Below are 26,770 nucleotides of genomic sequence, written 5' to 3' on the forward strand. Positions count from 1 at the left end.
TCTCTCTCTCTCTCTCTCTCTCTCTCTCTCTCTCTCTCTCTCAGAAAAAAGGATTTTTTTTCTTCCAGTGACTATTGTTCATAAAATCGCTCATAACTCCTCTGCAATTTATCCAATTCCTACGTTAATAGAAAGAACCATTGGAGAGCTGAATGTCTGCTCTAAAAAATATTTCAATATAGCACTAATATTGAAGTACAGTGTGGGTTGTTAATGAAAAACTATTTATGTTACTGAATCATAATAATAAAATATACAATAATTTATAATAAACTATCAATAGCGTTTATTAAATCCATATACATCTTTAAATATAGCAACAGCAAAGTATTGCCGGATCAGCTAGTAGTATAGTAGTATATAATTATTATATACTTAAAAAGCTAAAATTATGATGATACAAGATCTTAGTACAAGTATCATTTATTTGTAGTAGTGATACAAGCTCTTCTCTTATTATCCAACTGTGCTACAAAATCTATAGCGTTTCTAGATATTTCTTCGTAATCACTTGATATCAAGAATTTCAGGTAAAAATAGGTATGTATAACTAATTTACAACATCCAGTCGATGTTGCCACCCTGACCGGTGTTGCGCAGGGACCAATAGTGAGCCCCGAGCTGTGCAGTTGAACGGCCGGCCACCCAGACGCCGGCACGAGCACACTGGGTCACGATATAGAGACGTCAGTATAGGGAGGGGGGCCCAATTATCGAGGCTTAACGGTCGATTGCTACAAAATTATTTATTAGTGCACCAATTAGTACTACAGCTTCACCCATTAATTATTGTACTCTTATTTATTTATTTTAGTACCGTTTCCCGTCTTTCGTTCTTCTTACGCAATACCGGAGGTCGGTTACTCCGATTGATCTAGTACTGTATTGCAGTGGAATTATATATGCCACTAGGACGTGTATAATGGATGCCTGTTGCCGCTCTAGTTGTTGAGTCTTTAAATTTTAGAAGCTCTCCTGGTTTATTTATTGTGAGAATAGTTCTGCAAGAGAAAGATTTCTTCAAATCCTTCGTCCATTTTACTTTGGTTAACCTGCTGTTATAAATAACTTCATTTTTAATTACATTCAAATTGATTAGAATAAAATATTGAATTGATGAGAATCAATCAAATATTTTAACTTTCTTCCTTACTTTTTAGCAAACGTTTAACTACTTTTGAGTCATGTACTATCTCTATTTGGATCAAGCTCTTAATGTGAGATGTGCTATACAGTTGGCCGTATGTGATATCTTATACATGTACTTTTACACTCTTCACATACATTTGCCTATTGTAATATTAGACTAGAGACTAGATGATTTTGTCGGTTTACCAATCTATACACTATAAAAAAAAATTACCCTTTTTGAGGGTTAGTGAAGAAATGGGGAAATTTTATGTCCCCAACTTGACAGTTGTCATCTTTGTTTTAATCTGACAAGTACTCCTCTCTATGTTAATTTGTTATTTTTATTAATTTTCTTAATATTTCCTTTTACTTGCTACTATATCTCACCTTTACCATATTTATTTCATCTTCTGTTTACCTTTTACACCTACCTCTTATAACTAGTTGTAACGAGTATTTTTCGACAATTTCATAACACCATGGTGTATCTATTAGTAATTAGTTTCTAGTCCACCTATATGTATACGCCCTTAAATTATAAGTGTATCATTACTATTTCTTTTATATATTTTAGAAACAAAACATTAATTGCTAGCAGCGTAATAATTTTCTTTTTAAATTTATTTTATTGGTGAGAATCAATACAATCTGCTACAAATTAAAGGCATTAATTATTAGTCTTCAAATACTCATTCATACAATATATACAAAATTAGAAGAAAAAAAAAGATTTTCGTAATAACAATACTCAACCTAATAACTTAATAATACAATACTCAATGAACTAAAAAAATAATAAATAAATATGTAAATAACAGATAATATTATCTTGCTTTGTATAAATAAAAATATTAATCTATATTAAAAGTATTATAAAATAAAACTAATCACATAATAAAAATAAAATAAAATAACTTACAAGACAAAGAAAATTAAATTTAAGTAACAATACAATAAAAACTAAGGGGAACTCCGTGCCAAGCCTTGCCACCTCCTAAAGTAATAAATAGAAAAAATAAATAAATTGTTTAATATTGTATGTATAATTGATCTAATAAATTTAACGGTATATATGTATATGGGCCGTTTATTAAGTTTTTAATACTATTTTAATTTTTACCTACTTTGTGAGTTAACTGAATACTAAAATTTCATCCTTTCATTTACGCTGAATAAAACAAATCTCCTGCTAAGCCGGCAAGGTCTCAGTTCCTACCAGGGTGGATAAGCAGGGTTCTTTACCGACTCAACAATCCACATGTAACTATGCAAAAAAATACCTGCGGAAACGACATGCAATCAAGCCGACGCAATCACCTGTGTAATCCGTGACCAAGCAAATCGGCGTGGACAAATATTTGCCCGAGGCCCCCGCGACCGCATGACCACATGAAGACACGGTCACAGAACCGAGTGGTTCGGTGCTGACGCGGGAATCGGTAATGGACCGAGAGCCGCATATTACCGCCCGGAACGAGGAGTAATGTCGCTCCTTTCCTCTCGCCCTTCGATTGCCTCGTCTTGTTTAATAAGGCTCATCCTCTTCTGGTATTTGTCCCCACTGGTCGTGTCGTGCCACCTTGGAAGGTAAGGTGGTGCAGCACATGTCATCATTATAAATCTTGTCTTGTTTCTCATGATCATGAATCATTACTACTCCTCTGTGATAACAATGTATAAAACATAAATAAATTTCCCCCAAAATTTTTTACATTTCTAGGTAAATATAATCTAGTAATCATAATAAAATAATAAAATTGTCCAATTGTCGTCCACTTTTTTCCCGAGACAAGAGATTTTCGAATTGATTTGGCTCCATAGTCGAAGATTATCCCATGATGATCCTCAAAATTCTGATTCCCGAATTTTTAATTTTTTTTTTTAAGAATTTGTATAATGATTCCGAAACGAAGTTGTAATCCCTGACATAAGAAGGAATTAATTAAATAATAGACCATGTGTCCATTAAATAAATAATCTTAAAATTTTTTCCTTATGCATAATTTTTTCAATATTGAACCATATCACACTAGTATTTCTAAAGTGACACAACTCAAAAATCGGTGCTTTTGAGTTATGACTATGAAAGAAATTGGTAAATATATCTTTATGAATCATCAAAACTGTATCGACCTAGCTTCAGAGCTTGTCCGCCAGAGGAGACTTGTGTCACTCTTGCACTCTTGAGGCAAGAGTGTCACATTGTCAGTTGTCTTGAATTTTGAGTTGTGTCACTTTAGAAATACTAGTGCGATATGTGTATTTGGGTTTTGGAAAATCAACTGTTGCACAACAATGTAAAATTCCTCATATGTTTCATCCATAAGCATTATATTATAGTATGATTTTAAATGTAAATTTTACCAAACATGAAAAGTTTTTGTTGAAAATAAAACTCAACCGATGGTCAAGAGATATTTTGAAATGATTCGAAAATTTCCGTTAAAAAGGTTCCCTTTTGTTTAAATATTTTAATTCCTAATTACTGTTTTGTTTTCTTTGGACTTAAACGAAATTTAATTTCTTTTTATTCTTTTTATGTTAACAATGGAGACAACTTCGTTACAGATGAATTCATGTTTTATTATAATAAAATCCTATTTTGTTATATATTCTGAAATGGGAATACATGTGAAACATTATTAGTGAAAGTAGAATTATTTGTTTCACTTTAATAGTCTGGTTTGTTTGGGATTTTTTCAGGTTCACTTATCGAGTACAATATTTAACATGTGTCGGGCCAGATCAGATAGAAGAGCGTTTATGTTCACGCAGGGTACGGCATGCACATGTGACCACGCCATTGATCAGATAGCAGCCGCTTTCGAGGAAACGCCAACTAACGAAGGAATAATGTGTGATTGGGGCCTCACGTGTAAGTAATAACTGAATACCAATAGCCAGATCTGTCAGATACGGACTGAAATGAAATATCAATAATACAAAAAAAAATAATATTAAGTTGTAACTAACTCTTTATTTGTTTGCCAACCAACAAAGCATCAATTATCATATCGTGATGAGATTTTCGTTTATTGTAAAGATATTCAGATATAAACAAGAAACACCGTGTTCGAATTAACAGTCAAAAAGTAGTAATAATTGACAGCTTAAAAACGGAGAAACTACAAGAAGAGGTGCCATACTTCCTTTCCTCCCAATAATTTGAGATCCTAAAACAAGAAAAGGCGTGAGTGTGACGGACCCTCCCTATGGAAACTACGGCAAGAAACGCACGTATTTCTCAAGTACATCGCGCAAGGCCTTGGACCTCCACAGTGAAAAAAAAATTGAGAAATTGGGCTTATAATATATATATATATTTAAAAATCTGAAGCTAAAGCAAGTTCTGATATACGGCTGGGAGAAGTGGGCTCTAACAGGTACCATAGAAAGCAGAATAGAGAGATTTAAAAGGACAAAAGGAATAAAATAATTAAATTCCTCAAAATATTTTCAACAATATATATACATAGCCGAAAAATTCACCCTAATGACATGGTCTGAGAGTATGGCAAATTGTTTCCGAAATTATACAGTTTCAAATACATCGGCTTCAGAAAAACATGAATAAATCATCAACAGACTGAGATCGAGCAGCGTATGTATAGTAAGTCGAACACAGCCTTCTTCTCTATATCAAGAATACTGAAATCCCAAAAAATCTCTAAAAATCCGAAGCTAAGAGTGTACAATAAAATGATGAATCCACCTCTGATATACTGCTGCAAAACCTTACAGGGTGCTGCTCTTACCCCTAGAAAGTAGAATCGAGAGATTTGCAGGAAAAGTCGTTCGTACAGATAAAGGAGCAGAGACTGGTCAGTCAATATCTATTGATATGAAGGCAAGGAGGTTAAGATGGGTGGGACATGTGGCTCGACGCAATCCATTAGGACGCCTCTGTACGCAATGAATGGCAACAGACCACGTGAAGGCCAAAACTAGATGTATAGACAGAATCAACAAAGATGCACGCAAGAGCTGTATGCAGCAAACTGGAAAGCAGTTGTCCAAGACTGACAGACGTGGAGAAGGCTGGTTCGGGCGGCCAAAGATTTACTAGGTCAATAGAGCCGAAAACATATATAATTATAATTTTGATAATATATATGAAAATGGCAAATATTTAAAAAAAAAAAAAGAATAAAAACTGTACCTTGGGTTCTGTAAAATGTAAGAACTCAAATTAGTTAATTTACTGTACTTTGAGAAGTATATAGAAAATGATTTTCACATGGTAGAGAATTCTGGGATGAAAATTTACGCATGTTTTAGGAGTTTAAATAAATAAAATAAATAAACCAAAAATAATATTTTTGTTGTCAACCCAAAAATCCAATTTTCTTTTCTGAACTATATCGTGAATAAAAGGAGCATTTTTATTTTTTAATTTCAGTGGCATTGAGTTGATTCATGTGCATTTTTCATTTGACACCGATGGATATAATTTACTTATGCATTTTACATGCACCAACTTAAATAGTCACCTTTTTTTCATCGCGTGGGATCGGACTAAAATTAATGTATCACTCCCGTATACAAGTGTATTAGGAGTTTACTCAATGCATTAAATTTCTTTAGTATCCAATCTTTCCTGTTAAAATCCTTCACAGTGTTGTTATATGTTGCTGATATATTCCGAAATAGGTATCTATCCTCCCATTGTACTTAACATATAGGCTATTCACTTATTATATTCAATGCAATTGTAAATTGGTTTAATTGTTAGTCGCACTCCTGGTTTAAGAATTTTCAATATGATTAATTATTATTGTTAGCGACTATTTTTCTACCTGATATTGAGTGTTGTTTAGAAATGTTGCTTAGCAAGAAGATAGGAACCAAGATCGGAATATTATGTGTAGCCCTATAATAGCTCTTGTGGAAATTATTCACAGTTTGCGATCGCCATTTGGAAGGCACATAAGAAACAAAGTAAATGCGACAGCAATAAAGACATTAAGGAGTAAGAGCTGCCTGTTCACACATCAACGACTCGGACCACTTTGCAATGAGGCCTGTAACCATTCGTCAGGCAAATCGTTGCTCATTAATCGTGATGCAATAATAGCGTAATTCGATAATTGCTATCGATAACGTGATAACTGATGTGTGAAGAAGTCTAGGACGTGATGGCGGGGGAAGAAAAAACTCTTGAGGAAGGATGCGGTAACTGCTTCGGCCAGTTCTGGCATACTGCCACTCTTACGTCATCCGATTACTTTTACTAATGTTTATAAATAATAATATTATTATTCAAATAAATATTGGTTTATGGTGGTTATGGTAAGTTTCATTGGGTTGAGAATAATTAATTAATAAAAGAATCCAAAACGATTAAAATTTAAAAAATATATATATTAAAGTATTGCAAGATGGAATATTGCAAAGAAAAATACTAAAAAATAATAAATAATGGTCAACTATATTATAATTATCCATAATGATTTACATACATGTTCATGTAAATAACACATTTAATTTGAAAAAAAAAATCTTTTTTTTTTAAACTCTGAAAGAGCTAAGTCGCCTGATGGAAACGGTGCAAATAGGGTTTTGAAGATTTCGACACGGACATCAAAATCCAAGAAAGTAAAATTCTGGAATTTAAAGCCCAAAAAATGAGCCCTTTTAGAAATATCACATGTATTAAGCAATGGTTAAGCCTCATTCTGAGGTTAGTTCCGCAGCGCCATGGTTGCCGTGGATACTTACGACCGAATTGAGCGAAATTTGTCTGTCAATCTGTGCTTATATTAGTATATTTTGAGCTAAAGACTTTCCAATTCATAGGATTTATTGCTCAAATTACACAATGATATTCCTAAAATGTTTAGAACAATTTGAGCGCAATTTATTGAAAAGATATGTTCAGCCTGATCGTTTCTGGATATGTAACGTTTTTTCGAGGTAACAGTTTAACTGATTTGCAATTTCTGACGTCTCAAATTATTAAGACTCACGAGTTTTTACCGAAAATTCGTAGCATGCCTAAAACTTCTGTTCATGTGCGGCCTTACTATGAGGGCTCAGTTGGTACAATTCAGAGTTAATATAAGTTTACGAATTACTGAATCTTAACTGTAAAACGAAAGTGATATTTTCCAGAGGGGCAAGGTAATTACTTATTAAGTAAACTGTTTCTTAAATATAGTCATTATAAAGTATGTTGCTTTACCAATGGTGTGTGTTGAATAGGCTTTTTTGATAATATTGTATTGTTCATACGAATGAGCATGATATTGATATAGTTCTAATGAATTAAAGAAAAAAAAAATACCTTGTGCGAGAGTCTAATTTATGTCTCTTCATAAATTATTGAGATATGGAAGTATGGAAACTAATCAATTGCCACATCATAAGGAAATGGCAGATGAATACTTTCAATTAAGAGAGAAGAATCATCTTAGATGATGGCCTTCTCTGGCCACCTTTGGCCAATCTAAATCTACGGAAAATTCGCCCAGTAGTTTCGGAGACGGCGGCGATAGAAGGAATGACATTGAAGTAAGGATCATTCTAAAAGAAAATAAATAGAAAATTACAATTCGACTTTTATAAAGCTGTTATATTCCAACCAACAACGTATCGGCAAAACTTTCTAAAATCTGCCCATACTCATGGCATGTGTCCCCATAAACATCAGTGAAATCAAAGAATTAAAAACTGTGTTTTTGAAGTAGCATTTAGAGAGTCCACTCGAAAATGTATGACAGGTCTACTATAAGAAAAAAATGAAAATGTAGAAGTTTTGTGAAACATTATTAAAATACACGTAGATGTCAGTATGGAAGTAAACCTTTCTTTTCTTTAGTTTAGTTTCCTCTCAACTGCTTCAAATATATATGAAACCCATACTGTGTACCTTCTAAATCTAGAATCGTAAATCCACCCCATCGTATAAAGCCTTTCATTTTCCTGCTTTTTTAAAATAAATTATTTCAGATTTGTGCTAGATAGAACATGTGTCCCCATAAACATCAGTGAAATCAAAGAATTAAAAACTGTGTTTTTATCATTTATCATCCTGTCTTAAAAGTTTTCTTTAAATCCATTCAAATATTTATTAAATTAATTAGTTTGGATCGATAATTTAACTTGATGGATTCTTAGAACAGTTTTTTTTATTTTCTAGTATCTTTGACACTCAAGCACCCGGAAGTGATTACCACTTTTTAAACTTTTTCAAAATATAAGAAAATCGAAATAGCAATTATAAAATATAATCTAGTTTTTTTTTCATTTAACCAATCTAAGGATAATCGTGCCGATTACTTTTTTAACTCAAGAGGCACCCTTCTTCTATTCGGGGTGAAAAAAGTTCGGGAACCGCTTCTTGAGGTGAGTTGGCGAGGAGCTATCAGAGGAAGAGTGTAGAGGTTTGAAATATCTGGCATGAGGGTCTATATATTGTTTTTTTTTTGTGTGGTGGTTTGATTGATTTTATGCATGAGGGAAAACAATATATTAATTTATTAAATGTATTCAATTTGTAACAATTTAAATTTTTTATTCATGATCAGCGCATCCATAGCCACTTATATGAACTTGCTGAATAATGTAGCCGGGGTCTGGAAGAGAAGATAAAAGAATCGAGTGTAAATCTGTGCGGGCCGGGCCCTCGCGTGCCCCTCCAGACAACAGACAAATTAAACGTATGCATGCGATCTGATGAAGGAGGAAGGCACCGATCAATGTTCCCGCCAGAATTAAGGCGGGGGTAGGAGCTCCCGCGCTCTAGAAGGAGAGAAAAAAACCACTGCCACTTATCGTTCCACTTCCCACCTCGGCTTTTCTTAGGGTTCCGTTTGTGGGAGCCTCCGAGGGCCGCAAGATCAGGCGGGTTCGGGAGAGTATTGTGGAAGAAGTAGGAACTGGGAAGACAGATTCAATGAAAACCCAGGTTAATGCATTCAATAGTATTAAGACTCTATGTTTATGGTATGGTATTTGATTCGTTCCTCTGTCTCAATTACCTTAAGAAAACAAAGATGTACCAATATATATAACAAACTTTATTTATTACATCAGTTAATGTCACTTACTGTTATAGAATATATCTATTTTTTCTTTTAAATTTCATTTTACTTATTATTTTTTTTCTTTATATTAACTATTGTTATGATATCAGCTAATATATTCTAGTATAGATATAACGATATTGGGAATGTTTCCAAGAAGAAATCCAAGTCAGTATGTATAGGCAAGCCATCACCATTGCTGTGGATTGTCTTATATCATGTTAAGAAAAAAACATATTATTCATACAATATTATAATATTTATCACCAATTTATGTTTAATATTTTTTTTTTATTTATATATTTACAACAGTTTTACATAAAAATATATTAAGTAAATTTAATGTAAGGTTAAAATGAAGTGATATAGGCAAGTATAGAAACTACCCATTGGTAGCACTCTAATCATATTTTTACACTAAAAGGTCTCGAGGTCATCTTCTTTTCAGACGCCTCGTAGGATTTTCAGGAATAGAACAAAAAGCAAGGTTAGAGACTAGAGGGCTTTGATGGTTATAATTGATTGTTTGAAATTAAAACATATATTCAATTTTACCTTTCAGTAAAGTCTATTTCCTCAATATTAAGTTATTCAAGATATGATCTCTTTTGACATTTCAATATTCTTATGTGCTGTTTATCTACCTTCCTATTAATATGCCTATACTAATTAATTTTAGCAATTTAGGTTGAATATTGTAGATCTGAATGGGAGAATTTTATTATTAATGGTTTTACTCCATTTCAGAACTATGATTTTTTTTTCTCGTACCATTCATAAAAATACATAAAATGTATTATATATATATATACTTCACTGAGTCTTCTCCCTTTGATTGCCTTATGGCATTATAAGTTGCTGATATGAGTCTAGTCTAGCTATAGCCTATGGCTATGCCATGGTATTAATGGGACGTGAAGGGACCGTTGGGCTGATTGAGAGAACTATGATATTCAACCTAAATAGCTAAATTTCATTAATATAAACAAATGAATAGGAAAGTAGACAAACAGCAAATAGGCATATCGATATATCTATAGATACTAAATAACTAGATACTTTGAATAACTTAACATTTATGCTAAAGGGACAAATGAATGTGTGAACCACGAAAGTATTGTTTAAACAATGGTGTGTAAGATTTTTTTTTTTAATTTTATAACTATCTATTCTATAACTTTCAATAAGTAAATGAATATATTGATGGATATACAAGAAGGTAAAATTGTATATATACTTTAATCATCGACATAAATTGTTGATAAATGTTAGAATTGAAGCAATAATAGTACTAGAAGAAGGGAAAAACCCCGAAATGTTGTACAATAAATGTAGAGAGAGTATGGAAAATATTCTAAAGGAAGTATATTTTCTGCTCAAGTTCTTAATGCATAAAGAATAAACACTCTCATAGGTAATAAAATCAATTATAATAATAAAACCTTTGGAGCGAGGACCGCATCTAACAAATTCCTCTTAAATTCTCTCCTCCCCCCCAAACAAAATTGTTAAACAGATTTAAGAAATGTATGAATGTATGTAATTTATATTTCTTTATAAGTCCGACATTTCGGCCAATTCGGCTATCCTCAAGGACAATATTCAGTACACTTTTAGAAAAACATCATTTTTAAAAAACTTTATGCAGGCTGTTCTGCCCAGGTCGTTGATTTCAGTCCACAAATAAGTTAAAACTTTTAATCACGGTTAATTTTCTCACTATTATATATAATTTATCACAACAATATTTGTAGGCTTTCCCATGAAGCATTGGCAAGATAGGGCAATTGTGGACTGGAATTAATGACCTGGGAAGAATAGCCTGCATATAGTTTTTTTTAATTTATGTGGTTCTTAACTTGTTATAAACTTGAGGATGGCCGAATCGTTGGAAATATAAGTTGTTTTGATTGTTAAAATTGGATAAAATTTATTATATATTTATTTTAACAATAATAACCAGTCTAGAGAAAATGTAAAGATTTTTTATTTATTTAAAGAAGTAAGGATTTTTTTTTATCTTTACAATTTTTTTATTTTCACCTGTAAAATTACTGCAATCCGCAAATAACCTACCAACATAAAGGTATGCCATGGGTTGACATTACCTCCTGACGTTCAAGTAAACTACTAGTCTCAGGGATGTCATTTGTCGACATCTGTCGTACAAATTTATTGAAATTTCTATGTAATTTATTGTGAAACTGTTTGTAAGTCATAAGAATCGGGTTTGTTACAGTCGGAATGTGTAGATTGGTGTAAATAATCTTGTTTGAAACGTTGAGTTCGTTGCTAGTCTTAAAAATTGTGATTAAAAGGTTTTTGTTTTCTGAGTCTGTGAGATGCGTATACCACACCATATCGTACTTTGTTTTATAATCCTTTTCCATATAAATAAATAAATATGTAGAATTATAAATGCTTTATATTGAATTATAATGTTTATATTTTGATATGAAAAGTAGACAAATAATTGTAATTTGGTCCGACAGATCTACCTGTGGCTGTTATGAGTCAAACATTATAAAGGAATCAGTTTCCGTAGTGTAGTGGTTATCACGTGTGCTTCACACGCACAAGGTCCCCGGTTCCATCCCGGGCGGAAACAGTAATTTTATTTTTAATTCCAATATTCATTTCTTCATTTTACATTATGTCTTTAGAAGAATAGGAATTCAAATGTACTCATTTTTTCGTCAAAATAATCTGTTTTACTTTTTAAAACTTCCTTAAATTGAACAGACTCCCCTCATGATGCTTCTAAATCCTACATTCAAATTTAATCATTCAAAACTTTAAGAATAGATCAGAAATATCTTCCTTTTATTATAAACATATTAATTTATTCTTGCGAAACTGAAAGAACTAAACCATTTCTTAAAATTTGAAACTATTATCAGAGATCTCAGAAATCAATTAAATTCGTTTTGCAGCGGCCTTGCTTACTATGTCGGTAAGGTAATATTTTAAATTAATTTAATTAAAATAGTATAATTTATATAACGTTTAACATCGCTTCATGTAGTTTATTTATTTTGGATTAGTATCTTCAATAATGAACCAGTTAAATCGACTATGAAAATTAAAACCTGTCTTCAACATTTAAGTTTTATATATTTAAAGATATATGGATCATATTTAATTTTAAAAAAACAACATACATTCATACATTTCTTAAATCTGTTTAACAATTTTGTTTGGGGGGAGGAGAGAATTTAAGAGGAATTTGTTAGATGCGGTCCTCGCTCCAAAGGTTTTATTATTATAATTGATTTTATTACCTATGAGAGTGTTTATTCTTTATGCATTAAGAACTTGAGCAGAAAATATACTTCCTTTAGAATATTTTCCATACTCTCTCTACATTTATTGTACAACATTTCGGGGTTTTTCCCTTCTTCTAGTACTATTATTGCTTCAATTCTAACATTTATCAACAATTTATGTCGATGATTAAAGTATATATACAATTTTACCTTCTTGTATATCCATCAATATATTCATTTACTTATTGAAAGTTATAGAATAGATAGTTATAAAATTAAAAAAAAAAAAATCTTACACACCATTGTTTAAACAATACTTTCGTGGTTCACACATTCATTTGTCCCTTTACCACATTACCTGGATCTAAATTTACACGCACGGCAATCGTTCGGAACTGAGGATTGATTGTTTATCTAACCTACAATGCCTCTAATAATGAGCTGCCGATGGACGGCTGTTGTAAAAAGAAAAATAGTTGTTTGTCACCCAACACAATGATTGGGATCGATGTTAATGAATGGCGCCAATGATCGATATGAGACAACATCGACAGTATTGTCACACATCCACGCTAAGTCATGATTCATTGCTACCAATCGTGAGAGGTGTTTAAATGAAAGGGTCTGGAAAAGGGGGGGCTCCGGTAATTGGCGGACTTACCATGCAACCCTACGGCCACAATAAGCCAACAATTACAAGAAAAATAACGGCCGTTTTAGAAAACTACAGCTCTAAATGATTTAATTAGTGATGGATTTAACGTTTAATTTATTGATTTAGAAAAATTACATCCAATCATTCGGTGTCAAAATGACACATAAAGACACAAGTGAAATTTATTAATTACAATTTTGACTATTAGGGCGTTGTGGAGGCTACTTACAATTTGTAAGCTAGATCAGTACAATATGAATTGATCTATAGTGATAAAACTAATTATTCAATTTACAAATACTAATAGTTTGAATAAAAATAAATGAAAGGGACAGTGGTGCAGTTTAAAGAAGTATTGTTACAAAACCAACGGTTGTGTAAGGAGGTGGTGTGTTCAGAATCACTGCTAGATTATTCCTGTATTATATGAACTTTCTTTTTGACCCGTCCGAATCCACAAGTTTGAATCACGGTTACAGTAATCGAGTAAATAATTATTCTTCACAGTCTAGTTGTTCTGTGTGAATCATTCATAATTTCTTCTACTTTAATTTGATATAAAATGATACATAGAACGAAACGTATTTTCATATCAGGAAAAAAAAGTTTCTATCAATATAAGTTCATTTAAATGAATTGTGGTCAGAAAATTTAAATTCATAAAAAGCACCCTAAAAAACGCAAATGAACATATTTTGTGACCTGCAAAACTTTCCACCGAGATCTCTTCCAGGTCCTCATTCCACTGAATCCCATTAAGGTTGCTTCTAACAGATAACACGGATAAAAATATTATACTAGTTCCTCCGAAAACTACCCCTATTTCTTTAATTTAATTAGTTGATGGTAAATGAAATGAGAAAAATATAGATTAGTTTCAATAATGAAAATGGTAAAAAAAAATTAATAAATCTGTACGGCTACAATTCACGAAGGGTCTGGGTAGCAATAATTTTTAAGGTAGTACTGGTGCTAAACCAACGGATGTGCAAGTAGGTGATTTGGTCTGAATCATGCTCAATAAATTTTCTCCAATACTTACTTTATGAGGCTAGGTGACCCCGCAGTGCTCCTGAACTCAAAGGGTTGACTCACGGCTACAGTAACAGAGTAAACATTTATTGGTCATTGCCGAATTCGAACCCGGAGGTCCTTGGAGTTGGTAGAACAATGCCTAACCGCTGAGCCACACCGCTACTTATTTATACATAAATGTAGATAAAATTATCTGTATTTTTAATATCATTAACATCTTTTATTATTAGCTAAGAACCCTTGAATTGGCATAGGTTCTATACCACGAAACGTTATCAACAAACTACCTAAATTATATGTTGAACCCAGGTGATAATTTGAATGTTTATGCCACCAATAATGTTCAATCTAGATTGTTACAACGGAACTCCCCGTGGACAAATTTTCACTATATAATAGCCTTAATTGTGGTAATAATGTGTGGTAAAGAGCGGGGATCATTGATTCGCGTGTTTCAGGCTAGCTATATAGTGTGTTAGAATCATTATTGTATATATTATACAGCTTATTGTATATATTACAGTGGTTATTATACGTATTATAGTGAGGTACCATGCGAGGCTGTCGCCGGCCGTGTTAGGTTAATTGCAGTTATTTGTGTGAATAATATCACACCTGACCCCGACCCCATTAGCTCTCGGTCCACGTAGAGCTCTTCGAGGTTTGTATTAATCATAGAGCGGATTATCATTCAGGGGGAGTTCTAGAGTCCCTTCTTAGGATAATGTCCTCCCTGTCTTGCGAGATAGCCCTCTGTCTTGGGTTCGATGCGGGGGCAGTACTCTTCAAAGTTTGATAAGTAAAGTTAATAAGGAATCATGACACATCCTTGAGTCTTGCACTAGTATGTTGCACCATATAGGGTTGTATTGTACATTTATCAGTACTTATATACAGTACATATATCATTGTATTGTACATGTATCAGTACATTTTTAGGCGTACAGTAAGTAGGTGGCGTAAACAAGCAGTATAATACTATTTAGGAAGTAATGTTTTTGAATACTAAGATCTAAGATACTATAATAACTGAACATAATATAATTTTTTGTACAATTAGTCTTGAATCTTTTTTGTTGTGACCATGAAAGTCATTCCTTTATTGCAGAGACAGATTTTAATAAAATGATCAGGTAATTTGCAAAAAATAAAATAGCATACAAAAAAGTAAGGTGTCCTACAGTGATTTCACGTATAGAATTAGAAAACAGATCACCTTTACAATCCGTCGTTAACCTCTGCCCTCCTGTCCTACAGTATGCTTTCTAAATAAACCACTAATGCCTGTTGAACAGATTCGATACTTAAGACTCCATCTTGACAAGAGACTTACTTGGAATCCACACACAAGACTGAAACGACAAGAAACTGCTCGTAGATTCCGATTGCTACAACACTTACTTGACAAACGCTCTAAACTTCCCATTCACTACAAAATATTAGTGTACACTACAATAATCAGACCAATTTGGACATATGGAATTGAGCTCTGGGGCTCCACCAAACGATCAAATTCTTCCCGCATCCAATCGTTACAATCCAAAATCCTACGTAAAATCCATGATGCTCCTTATTACGTCACAAATAAACTCATTCATAAAGACCTTAACATCCCATTCGTTGCAGATTTGACCCAAAACAGATATGCGTCTTTTTATTCCAAACTCCTTAACCATCCTAACCCACTTAATCTTTCATCCTTAACAATCCCTGATAATCCTCCGAGGCGTCTGAAAAGAAGATGGCCATGGGACCTTCTAATTTAAATTAATGTTTGAAGTACCACCAATGGGTGGTTCCTTCCCAAGATTTTCAAGTGTATATGAAACATACTACATATTTACCTATTGTATTATTTTGTACAGTTGTAAATTACATTAAATAAATAATTAAAAAAAAAAAAAAGAATTAGAAAACAGTGTCGTGCTCAATATAGAACCTTGAGGTACACTATTACTTTTATCTAGACTTATTTGAGAAGTAATCTATACTCCTAAAATCTTGTTCTGAAGAGGCCTTTAAAATTAATGTTTCGAAGAAACTCTTACGTAAAGACAGTATAGTTAAAAATAAATACATAAATAAAATGTATAGTTATAAAACAGAAATAAAATTGATTTCGTAACTGCAATACCTACTACAAATTCTGACTGGTTATATTTTTTTTTACATATTCGGAGCACTTGCGCAAAAGACATTTATCTACTTCAAAGTAACCGACATAATTGACAATTGCCTTAAACAATTGTCCGAACAAAAAACAAAACGAAGCAGGAAGCGGTGAAATAGGCGATATTGGTCACGATAGATTAACTCTGGCGGCAATTCTAACTATAACGGATCCCAACAAATTACTACAGGCTGGATGTAAGCGTGCGTAACGCGAGTCCTGTTTGTCTGTCGCTCAACGACAACGCTACTTTATTATTTATATTACACAATAAATATTTAATGATTACTGTTCGGTCCGTAAGACCTGGAACTCTCAGTATCCGAAAGGTTTATCTTAATGATATGAAAAATAATAGGAAATTATTAGAATTATAAACCTAACTAGCCAAAGAAATTATTGCATTGCATATACGTGCGTATATTCTAATATGCCAACTATTAATACATTGACCTTAATAATACCCATAAGAAAGTTTAATAACAAACTATACATTATTGAATGTATACTATACACTAGAAATACCCTAATTTTTTTATTATTCTAATTTAAATGAAGAATATTTTTTTTTGCAATATTAGAATCATGCTAACCAGGGATTATAAAATATATCTGCCCATCTGCCCAGAATATTTCAATATATATGTACTCATAAACACTCTCCTAGCATCAACAATTTTTGGAATCTTTGGACCCACCCTCTCAACCCTTAGGTAGCGTTCTTTATCCAACCTTTAAAAATTAAACTGATAGCGAGTATTATGTCGATCTAGGACATATAACAATCTCACAACACAACACCAAAAATAACAGAAGGCCATCCTTCCTGGCCAACTCGCCCCGCTAAACCCTTATTTAGCGACGGTCCGATATTACCTTTGAAACGTTTAATTAAGACGGAAAGAGGAGAAAACGGCGTGTTTGGGTATTTCACAAATATGAACGCTGAAGAAGAACTAGAAAAGGTTCAAAACCTCACAACTAACAGATGATAAACTGGATGCCATTTTTAAGATCAAATAAAAATCAAAAAATTCTTGGGGTTAGGAATGAGACAGGGGAACATGGACAAAAAAACCCATCAAATCAAGATTGAATAACACCATAAAACCAACACCATAAAAGTGGGTCTGATATTGATAATTTTGTCATATTCCAATGTTATTTTTTTTTTTAAAGAGCGTGAATGTACTGCGCACCTCTACAGTACCTCCAAAGTGAGAAGGGGGGCAAGTTTCCTATGTATTTAACTTAACATAAAATAATTAAACCTGTTCTAAAACTTAAAAAAAGAAAATGGAACAGTCAAAAATCGTATTTGCTCTTCATTTTTGTTCATAAAACACATTAAGAGTGATTTAATTGTTTCCTTAATTCTTGGGACACAATAGAATCCACAGGAATACAGGTATTAAAAGCCAAAACCCTGACAAAAAATGAAAAAAAAGAACGGTCATTCAGAAAAGTAATAGAGATGTGAAAGAATATTACAATAACCGAAAATAATTTACGGGGAAAGGGATAGAAAAAAGTTGCACAAAAACACAGATACAAAATCTTATGACCTAAGTTACTCCTGAAAATGATTAAAATTTAGAAAAATAATGTTCTCCCCTGTATTCATTAGTCATTAAAGACATGTCATTCCGTAACACTATTACTACAATTTGAAAAAAATGATTTTTCCATTATACCTTCATGAAATATCATCATGTAACAATATGTTCATATACACGTCGCGTATTTTAATAAAAAAAATTGATAAAAATGCATGAAATTAAATATTGTAAACTAACTTTATTATAAATATAAGAAATATAATATGGCTCCTATTTAAAATGTAAAAAAAGAACATTATGGAGAAAAACGTCCAACTTATTTAACATTGCATCTTAAATAAACAAACACTCACTATAAAACTAGTCATAATAACTTAAAAGTATCTGTAATGTTACACAAAAAGATTTTCAAAGATAATTTTTTTTTTCAAAATATTTCTAGAAAAAAATCTTCTAAGAAAAATTATCAGTTAACGGTAGCTAGTCGACTGTTCCAAAAGTTTACTAATTTGAAATAATGCTAAATTGAAAAAAAAAATAGAAGTAATAACAAAAAAAAGGAAGAAGGAATAATAATTTTTCATTAATCCTTCCTTATATGAATTTATATCATAATCTTAGGTTCAAAATGTTAATATGTGCTAAATAGAAAAATATGTGTTAAATGAAGAAATATTTTCATATTCCAGAATGTTAAGCTGATATAACATTAAACGTGGTTGAGAGTCTGTTAATAGGTCTGCTTAATAGAGACTGAAGTTACAGACCAGCTGAGCCACACTATTTTGTCTGTTCGTGTTTTATCAGTGTCTTTTGTTTTGAATGTTTTTAAATTTTAATGAAGCAATGGAAAAATTAATAAAAAAAAGTTGATGTGAAGAAGCTGTTGGAGATTTTATTATCTCTTCAAGATTATAACATTACAAAACAAGTTACTCAGAAAATTCGCTAGGAGCTCCTCTGCATTTAACATATACCATTGACTTTAAATTAGGCTGTTTACAATCCTATACTTTAAACATTTATCATATTAAAACTTTTTACATTTAACAAAACAACATGAATAACCCTATTCCTCCTCTTTTTAATAACCGTTATCCAATTATTTGGAGATATAAGTATACCCCAATTTATAAGTACTGTTTTATTTGTATTCTACTCAAGGAGGATTAATTTTAGAATATTTATGTAGATATTGTGCCTACATCGAGAATAAACAATTGATAGGAAATAAAAATTACCTGCTAAATTGAAACCAAAAAGTAATTAATCGAAGGAAGAAGAAATAATATATAACAATTTATACTTAATCCTTATATGAGTATATATTAGGAGTATTCAGCATGTTAAGTATAACATTTTAAATGCGAAAAGTTGTGTTAAATAGGAAAATATTTCCATCTTTTAGCATGTTAAAACGATATATTGAGAGTCTGTTAAATGGAGTATGGCGTCATGCAACAGACCAGCTGAGCCAAACCATTTTCTCTATTGTCGTTTTAATACGTTATTTTCTCACATTTCATGTTTTGCCAGTGTTTAGGACGTTTTTAAATTTTAATGAAGTAATGGGGAAAAACAGATTGGAAGCAAGGAACACGCGAGGTGGAGGAAAGATGATGTGACGAAGCTGTTGGAAATTTAATTATTTAGTGAAGATTAGAAGACTAAAAAATAAGTTACTCAGAAAATTCGCTAGGAGCTCCTCTGTAATATACAACATTGGTTTTAAATTAGAATGTTCACAATCCTTTTCCTGTTCCTTTTTTTTTTTTTTTTTATTATTTATTTATTGTAATTTACAACTGTACAAAATAATACAATAAGTAAATATGTTGTATGTTTCATATACACTTGAAAATCTTGGGAAGGAACCACCCATTGGTGGTACTTCAAACATTAATTTAAACTAGAAGGTCCCGTGGCCATCTTCTTTTCAGACGCCTCGGAGGATTATCAGGGATTGTTAAGGATGAAAGATTAAGAATTAATGGGTTAGGATGGTTAAGGAGTTTGGAATAAAAAGACGCATATCTGTTTTGGGTCAAATCTGCAACGAATGGGATGTTAAGGTCTTTATGAATGAGTTTATTTGTGACGTAATAAGGAGCATCAAGGATTTTACGTAGGATTTTGGATTGTAACGATTGGATGCGGGAAGAATTTGATGGTTTGGTGGAGCCCCAGAGCTCAATTCCATAAGTCCAAATTGGTCTGATTATTGTAGTAGCATGCTAAAACTAAAGTACTGTTTTATCTGTATTCCACTCAAGCAAATTCCATTCTTTTTTTTTTTTCTAACGAAAATAGTTTCATATCTATACAACTATTCAATTAGATAAAACCCGAAAAACAAATTATAAAGGAAAACTAGCCATGGCCAATTAGATACAATGATATTCTATCGAATTATCATTTTTCAACCCTGACAGGTGACAGGGCCATTAGGCTTTATGATGAAGAAATTTCACTTCATGCTCGATTTCAAATATTGGGACACCTTAACGGCTCTTTAAGTGCCGAGGATGGATCTTGAATAGGAAATAATTGATCCAACACACGGCCTTGCTCTTGTCAACATGTCACACCTCCATGTTCCCAACAATCGCTCCTTCATTAAATATTTCTTAGCTATATTGCTCCTTCAATGACAACATCTCTTTGGGCTTCAATGTCGCTATGGATAATGGATTTGGTGTCTGGCTCTGTTTCTATACTATTGAGTTTATACTGAAGTCTCTACAATAAGAGTTCTAATCGCTATTGGTACTGCTAATATTTTTTGAATTTATTGTTATGTAAGTACTCATGTCGTTTCTTTCATATTAAGCATTGAAATAGGCATATATATTTTTTTTAATTTTCACATCAATTATCTGTTAAAATATTATTGGTGAATTCCAAATTAAATATAAACTTTTAATATATAATAATAACGGAAACAATATAATGCAATATAGAACCAAAAAAAAAAATTTGAGAACTTAAAAAAATACACGAACTGAGAGAAAATAAATTTAATATGTCCTTTTAAAATAAAACTCTGCTATAAAGCAATAAAATAATTCGTCAGAACATACATAAAACACTTTTTATAGTTTTTTATATATCATTAACCAGCATTCCCTGTCCCTGGCCATTTTCAATCAGATTATTACCAATCCACGGGTAGGTTCTTCTCTTAGTACAAGAGCCCCGTGGAACATTTTTTATTACTTAAATAATAACTACGTATAATTACCAGCCAAAATTAATGAGTACCAAGTATAGGTAAAGGGAATACAAAATAGCGGCTGTTTTAAAACGTTAAAAAAAAATAAATTGTGTCGGATCTTTTAAACTATCTACAACACTACAAAACCAAATACAACATCATTTAAAGTAGAATAAATTTACTAAAATAGGAGCCCTAGCAGAGCTGTTTATGTTGAAAATTCTTGAGATTCAGTTTTTTAAAAACCAACATTTCAAGAAATATATACTGGAAAATCAGCAGTGAATTTATTGTAGGAAATATTTATCTCAGAAAACATAAGACGTACAGGAACCTATTAGCAGTCAAATTAAAGCTAGTTTAATGTGCTATTGCATTTTAAGGCATTTATCTTCATAGGAGTAGTTTTCATGATATTTGCAAGAATAAATTCACAAAATGTTGATTTCTAGTTGTTCAGACAAAATTGCTGATTTGTGAAATCCACTTTATAGTTGATAAACTAGCTTTAATTTCAATGCTATTAGACATCTGTAAGTCTCATGGTTCCTAAGGTTTGGCTTTCCCATAATAAATTTATTAACTACTGGATTTTCAGTACATTTTTATTAAATTTTGCTTTTAATTCGTAAAAATGTGAATTATTAAACGTAAAAACTCTATTAGGGCTCGTATTTTATTAAATTTACTATAATTTAAATGATGTTCCGATAGGTTTTCCAGTGTTTTTGGTAGTTTCAACGATATGAAGCTCAGAATTATTTTTTTTAACGTTTTGAAACAGCCACCATTTTTTATTCTACTTAACTATACTCGGTAGACTCATCAATTCTGACTAGTAATTAACATAGTTTTCATTAAAATAATGAAAAATCGGCGCGAAATAAATGATTTTTTCTCCTCTTGGACTCTTGTATAACCTCCACCTCAGGCATGGTCTACCTTCTCAGATGGTACAATGAAGTCCACTCGATAATATATTACGACCACCATTCGTCCGTCAGTCTGTCAAGATGCTTAATCAACCCCCTTTTCAGTGTTTGGTGTTCCTTAACAAAATATTTTATTTTTTTATTATCAGGTTTTATTTTTATTTTTTTGGGACTATACCTTTTTCCTCATTCTGACTCCCACGATACTCCTCCAGAAATTTCATTTGGACTACACCCACAATTTCCCTGTTGCTTCTTGGTTATTACCCAACTTTGGACTTTGTAGGTGAACGGGTGGGAGTGGCGGGGGGGAGGTGGGTCGAGACTATAAGATCACTACTTTCAAGTGATAGTGAAATTACTCTTAAAATATATTTGAAAGGCCAGTATTTGTGTCATCTATTTTTCGTCTCCTACACAATACTTAAATGTATTTTTCTTCTAAAGAAATTCATAAAATAACTGTTTTGAATATTGTGTAGTATCTTATCCTATTTTTAATAGCTTTTCCTCTGTAGGAAATTCTTTTAGAATTTCAATAATTCATTTGATGCCAATATTTGTTACATTTATAAATCAAACTATTGATTATTTTATGTTGTTGTTTATTCAGGTGGCAATAGAGATATGTAATCCTTAAATGTCCCGAGTATTAGCCATTGATTCCAATTGATTAATCCCAATCCAATCCCTAAAAAAAAATTAATTAAAATAAGTTTAAATACTTTTAAAAAATTTATCAAATGCTTTTTTTATATTTCTTTTAAGCATTGTATTAAAACTTTTTTTTTACTTTATGATTCTATAGTAGTTGAGTTGGCTTTAGGTATGTTCATTGATATAAATATACATATATATAACTATTCTTTAGCTTTTATTTATTATTTTAGTTTATTTTTTAATTAATGGAAATAAAATTATGATTACATATAGTTGAAAATTATTTTTTTTGTTTTCAATTTTTTATAAGAATTATTTTATTTCATGTTAGTAAAAATTTAATAATTTTCTTTTCTTTTTTTTTGTTGATGAATTACAGTTATTTTGATGTTGGTAATACTAAAGGAAACCACATCTATCTTTTATAAAAAATTATCTTTATTTTATTTATTAACAGATATTTTTAGATTGTAGAAACTAGATTTGCATATCGTGGCTTAAGCTGCGAAACTTAAACATAAAACAAATGAACAAAACGATTTTTATGCTTTAAAAAATGAGAAAACGTCTAACATCTCAAGCAACGTTTTGATATTTTTTTATTTCTGACTTTAGTATGTAGCGTTAGTTTTTATTATATATTTTTTTCAGAGTTTTGAGCCATCAGAGCTTAAGCGAGTATGTACTTTGTGGTAAATATTAATTTTTACTGAAATATATAAATTATTTATTCTTTGTTTTGTTTTTTTCAGGACGTTGCTTGAATGTAATCCTAGAGGCTTGGACGAAACCATTCAGAAGTTTTATGAGTCAGCTTAACGCCAATGAGGAAACCGTCTTGCTTACTTAAGAAGGAATATTTTAAATTTGCTCCTCTCGGATTGAGAAACAGCAGTTGAATAAATGTACTCAGTTAGAAAGACTGGAGTTTCGAAACCAAAATATATCTGACAAAATTATTTTTTATTTTTGTTTTAACCTTTTTGTTTAAACATTTGTTCTCTAAAACATTTTAGCATATGTATTTTTATTTAGTGACAGTAATCGTAAGTTAATAGAGTACCTCAGAAAATGCTAAGCAGGATACCTGTCCACTGTTGAGTGGCTAAAGGTAGAGTTGGAGAAATTATACGTAGTTCTGAGTAGCTAAGTATTATTTATTTATTTATATGTTTGAGTATAGAGTGCAATATTCATATTCTCAAAATTTGCTAGTAAAGTAATTTGTTTTCAAGAAAAACTTTAATAGAAAACTAAACGGAATTCATATTCAAACCAGTTTAAATACGAGTATTTGTAATCAACACTCAAAATAATGTTGAGCAAGTATAAAGTAATCTTATTAGTCATTTAGTAATTTGAATAAAATATTTTTGAAAATATCAGATATTTTATAATAAAGCGGAAACTAATTAATTACCTTCACTTTGTTCCCAGGACTCGTACATATTTTACTCAAATTGTAAGTTAAATTATATTCGAATAAGAAAATTATTAATTACAAAATTTTCAATTAAATTGATAAACTTTACTCAAAAGTTTTGGGCTTGGTGTAAGAAATTCATTTTTATTTATTTATTTTTTTTTATTTTATTCATTTAAAAAATTACATCCAGTATGGTCCGACCATTTATTGGTCGGTGCCAAAATAACACATAAAAATGATAGATATAAGTGAAATGTAAAAATTAGAATTTTGACTATTACGGCGTTGTGGAAGCTGTAGACTTTTAAACTAGATAAGTACAATATAAATTAATCTCGAGTGAAAAAAAAAAAATTTAATTAACAACTATTAAAATGAAAACAAAAAAAATACTAATTCTTAAAAAAATTAAATTAAAATTAATAATAATAAAAATAAATCAATGACTTTAAAGTGAATAATAAAGCTGCAAATTTACAATTAGTTAATTAATATAATAATATGATAAAAAATATGAATTCAATAATATCTGAATAAATAATACTATTACGAAGCACAAATACATTGCTAATTCTAATCGTAATATAATGAATAATTATGTGGAGAGAAAAAAAAACAGGGAGATCTGGTCATTGGTGAATAAAAATCAGTTATTGGGAATCATAGAAGTAAGAAACTATCCAGTTAAATATTTCCTTGTTTAGTTTTCTTTGTGGTTTTTACATTTATTAGTTCTTCTGGTAAGCGATAGATATGGTACCATAGATATGGCGATAGAATAGATATGGTACATTGAAGTTTAAAGTACGTTTACCAAATAAATTGTTATAGGGTGGTTCCAAAATTGTTTTCATTTTTTTCTAACATTTTCTAAATATATTATTTCTTTTCTAAATAAATAGCTATCCATAAATTTTAAGATAATTCTGTGAAAATAAAATAGTAATAAACTACCAATAATTTTAATATTTTCCGCTTTATTACTGCAGTGCGTTATTGTTCGTAATGTTCGATGCTGTATTTATTAGAAATATGATCAAGCCGAAAAATAAGCCGATTTTCCTCTTTCTCATTTTTAAATAAATATCAATCAGTTGAAACATGAAATAATTAAGTTGTCTATTATGAGTACAAGATTCAACTATTAATTAAAAACAGAAAATATTGTTGCGATTGATATTGTTATAATAAATGGAATTTCCTTTTCAAAATAAATTACTATCCATAAATTTACAGCATAATTAAAAATGTACTCAATAATTTTAATGTTTGGCATAATAGATTACAATAAGATACTTTGTGCTTTAGCTTTGTGGTAATGATGTGTAAAAATACAAATGAAGAAGATTAAAGGAATAAAAGAACAGATGGTGAGAAACATTTTTATTTCTATCTCCTAACACGACCCTAGTACTACGTTCCCACTAAGTCTAAGCTCTGCATTAATTATTCATTATTCACAAACAACTATTCAAATGGTTTTCTTCCTCCACTATACAACCTAAGTACGTTCATCTTCAACTCAGGTTTTCTCAGTGCCTATTTTCCTTTTCGGATACAACTCACTTCCGAGAAACTTGAAACATAGCAGATAATATAAAAGTCCTCTTTGTAAGAAAAGTTATTACCAACAGTTGTCTACCACCTCGTATAATTTGCATTAAGAAGAACCTCCGAACCCAGAAGGAAATTATCCCCCCTTTTTTCATCTCTCTTTTCCTTTAATTCAACATTAATACAAAGTTAGCGGGTGTTTAAGATGTAAATTGGAAATATTTGAGGAGGCCGGCAGGAAGGCTTGGCGGAATCGGTTTTAACGCCGAGGAGGGTTTTTAGGACAAGCCCTTTGGAGGAACGGGAAAAATGCGCTCGTTAGCAAGGACAGTGACGGATGTGGGGGTGCGAGGAGGGTGGGGAGGCGCGCGCATGGTCGACATAGGTGTTCTCCTCTGTATCTTTTATTCTCCTCCTCTCCCTCCTTCGTCCTCCTCCTGCGCACTCTATGAGATCGATAGGGAGGCACCACGCCCTACACGCCCTCATGTATTTGTATTCCTCTCCCTCCCCGTTCCCTCCTAAGATTTATCCTCTCTCCTCCGGCCTCACCTGTATTTCCATCACGTCCTTATCTCCCTTTAGCCCTTTATTTACCTCCCCAATGAGCTATGGCTAACACCATAAACACCTCCAGCTATATTTTAAATTTTCACGCAAATGACATAATAAAAGTTTTCTCCCTCCTTTTAAGTTTAATTTATGCAGGTCTCGATTAGTTTGACCGTAACGTTCAAATGTAATAGGAATGACAACTTCCATTTACTGCCCTTAAAGTATAAAGGGGGGGGAGAGGGAGGGGTGATGAAAAACTGTTCCCACCCAGAACTACCAACTTCCACCAATCTGATTTCACCTTTTTAAAGAGCTATTTCAACGGCACTCTACTTTTTTTTGAACAATGATTTTCTTAGGACCTTTAAAACTATGATATATTCTATATGCTGTGAAAATATGCGCTTTTAAGAGAAATACAAAAAGTAAATTATCCAGCCGATTAAAAAAATATAACTCAACCTTAAGAAAAAAAAAAAAAAAACCAATTCCCACTCCTCAATTCAAGTTTCAACAGTTCTATATTGGGACTAAATACGATATTTTTATCAGTAACTTCAGAGAATTTTCTAAAATTGAGTGTAAAATC

The 26,770-nt window shown here is 31.5% G+C and overlaps 1 long non-coding RNA gene and 1 other non-coding gene across 7 annotated transcripts in view; both read left to right on the top strand.

Annotated features, from left to right (window-relative positions):
- The window catches only part of LOC106678711 (uncharacterized), a 263,439-nt gene extending 239,481 nt beyond the window's left edge, over positions 1-23,958 (top strand). For 3 of the 6 annotated variants that reach the window (XR_010844478.1, XR_010844477.1, XR_001342814.2), the window contains 2 exons: positions 3,835-4,006; positions 23,399-23,957. This is a non-coding gene — a long non-coding RNA (uncharacterized lncRNA). Of the gene's footprint in view, positions 1-3,834; positions 4,007-23,398 lie in introns of all 6 variants that reach the window. The other 3 variants (XR_010844480.1, XR_010844479.1, XR_010844481.1) reach the window with 1 other exon arrangement.
- TRNAV-CAC (transfer RNA valine (anticodon CAC)) lies at positions 11,691-11,763 on the top strand. Its single transcript has one exon. It is a non-coding gene; the product is annotated as a tRNA-Val (tRNA).
- Positions 23,959-26,770: the final 2,812 nt, after the last annotated feature.

This window comes from Halyomorpha halys, unplaced genomic scaffold (assembly GCF_000696795.3).
Source record: "Halyomorpha halys isolate HHAL.00 unplaced genomic scaffold, Hhal_1.1 Scaffold157.1, whole genome shotgun sequence".
In the NCBI taxonomy this organism is placed as follows: Eukaryota; Metazoa; Arthropoda; class Insecta; order Hemiptera; family Pentatomidae; genus Halyomorpha; species Halyomorpha halys.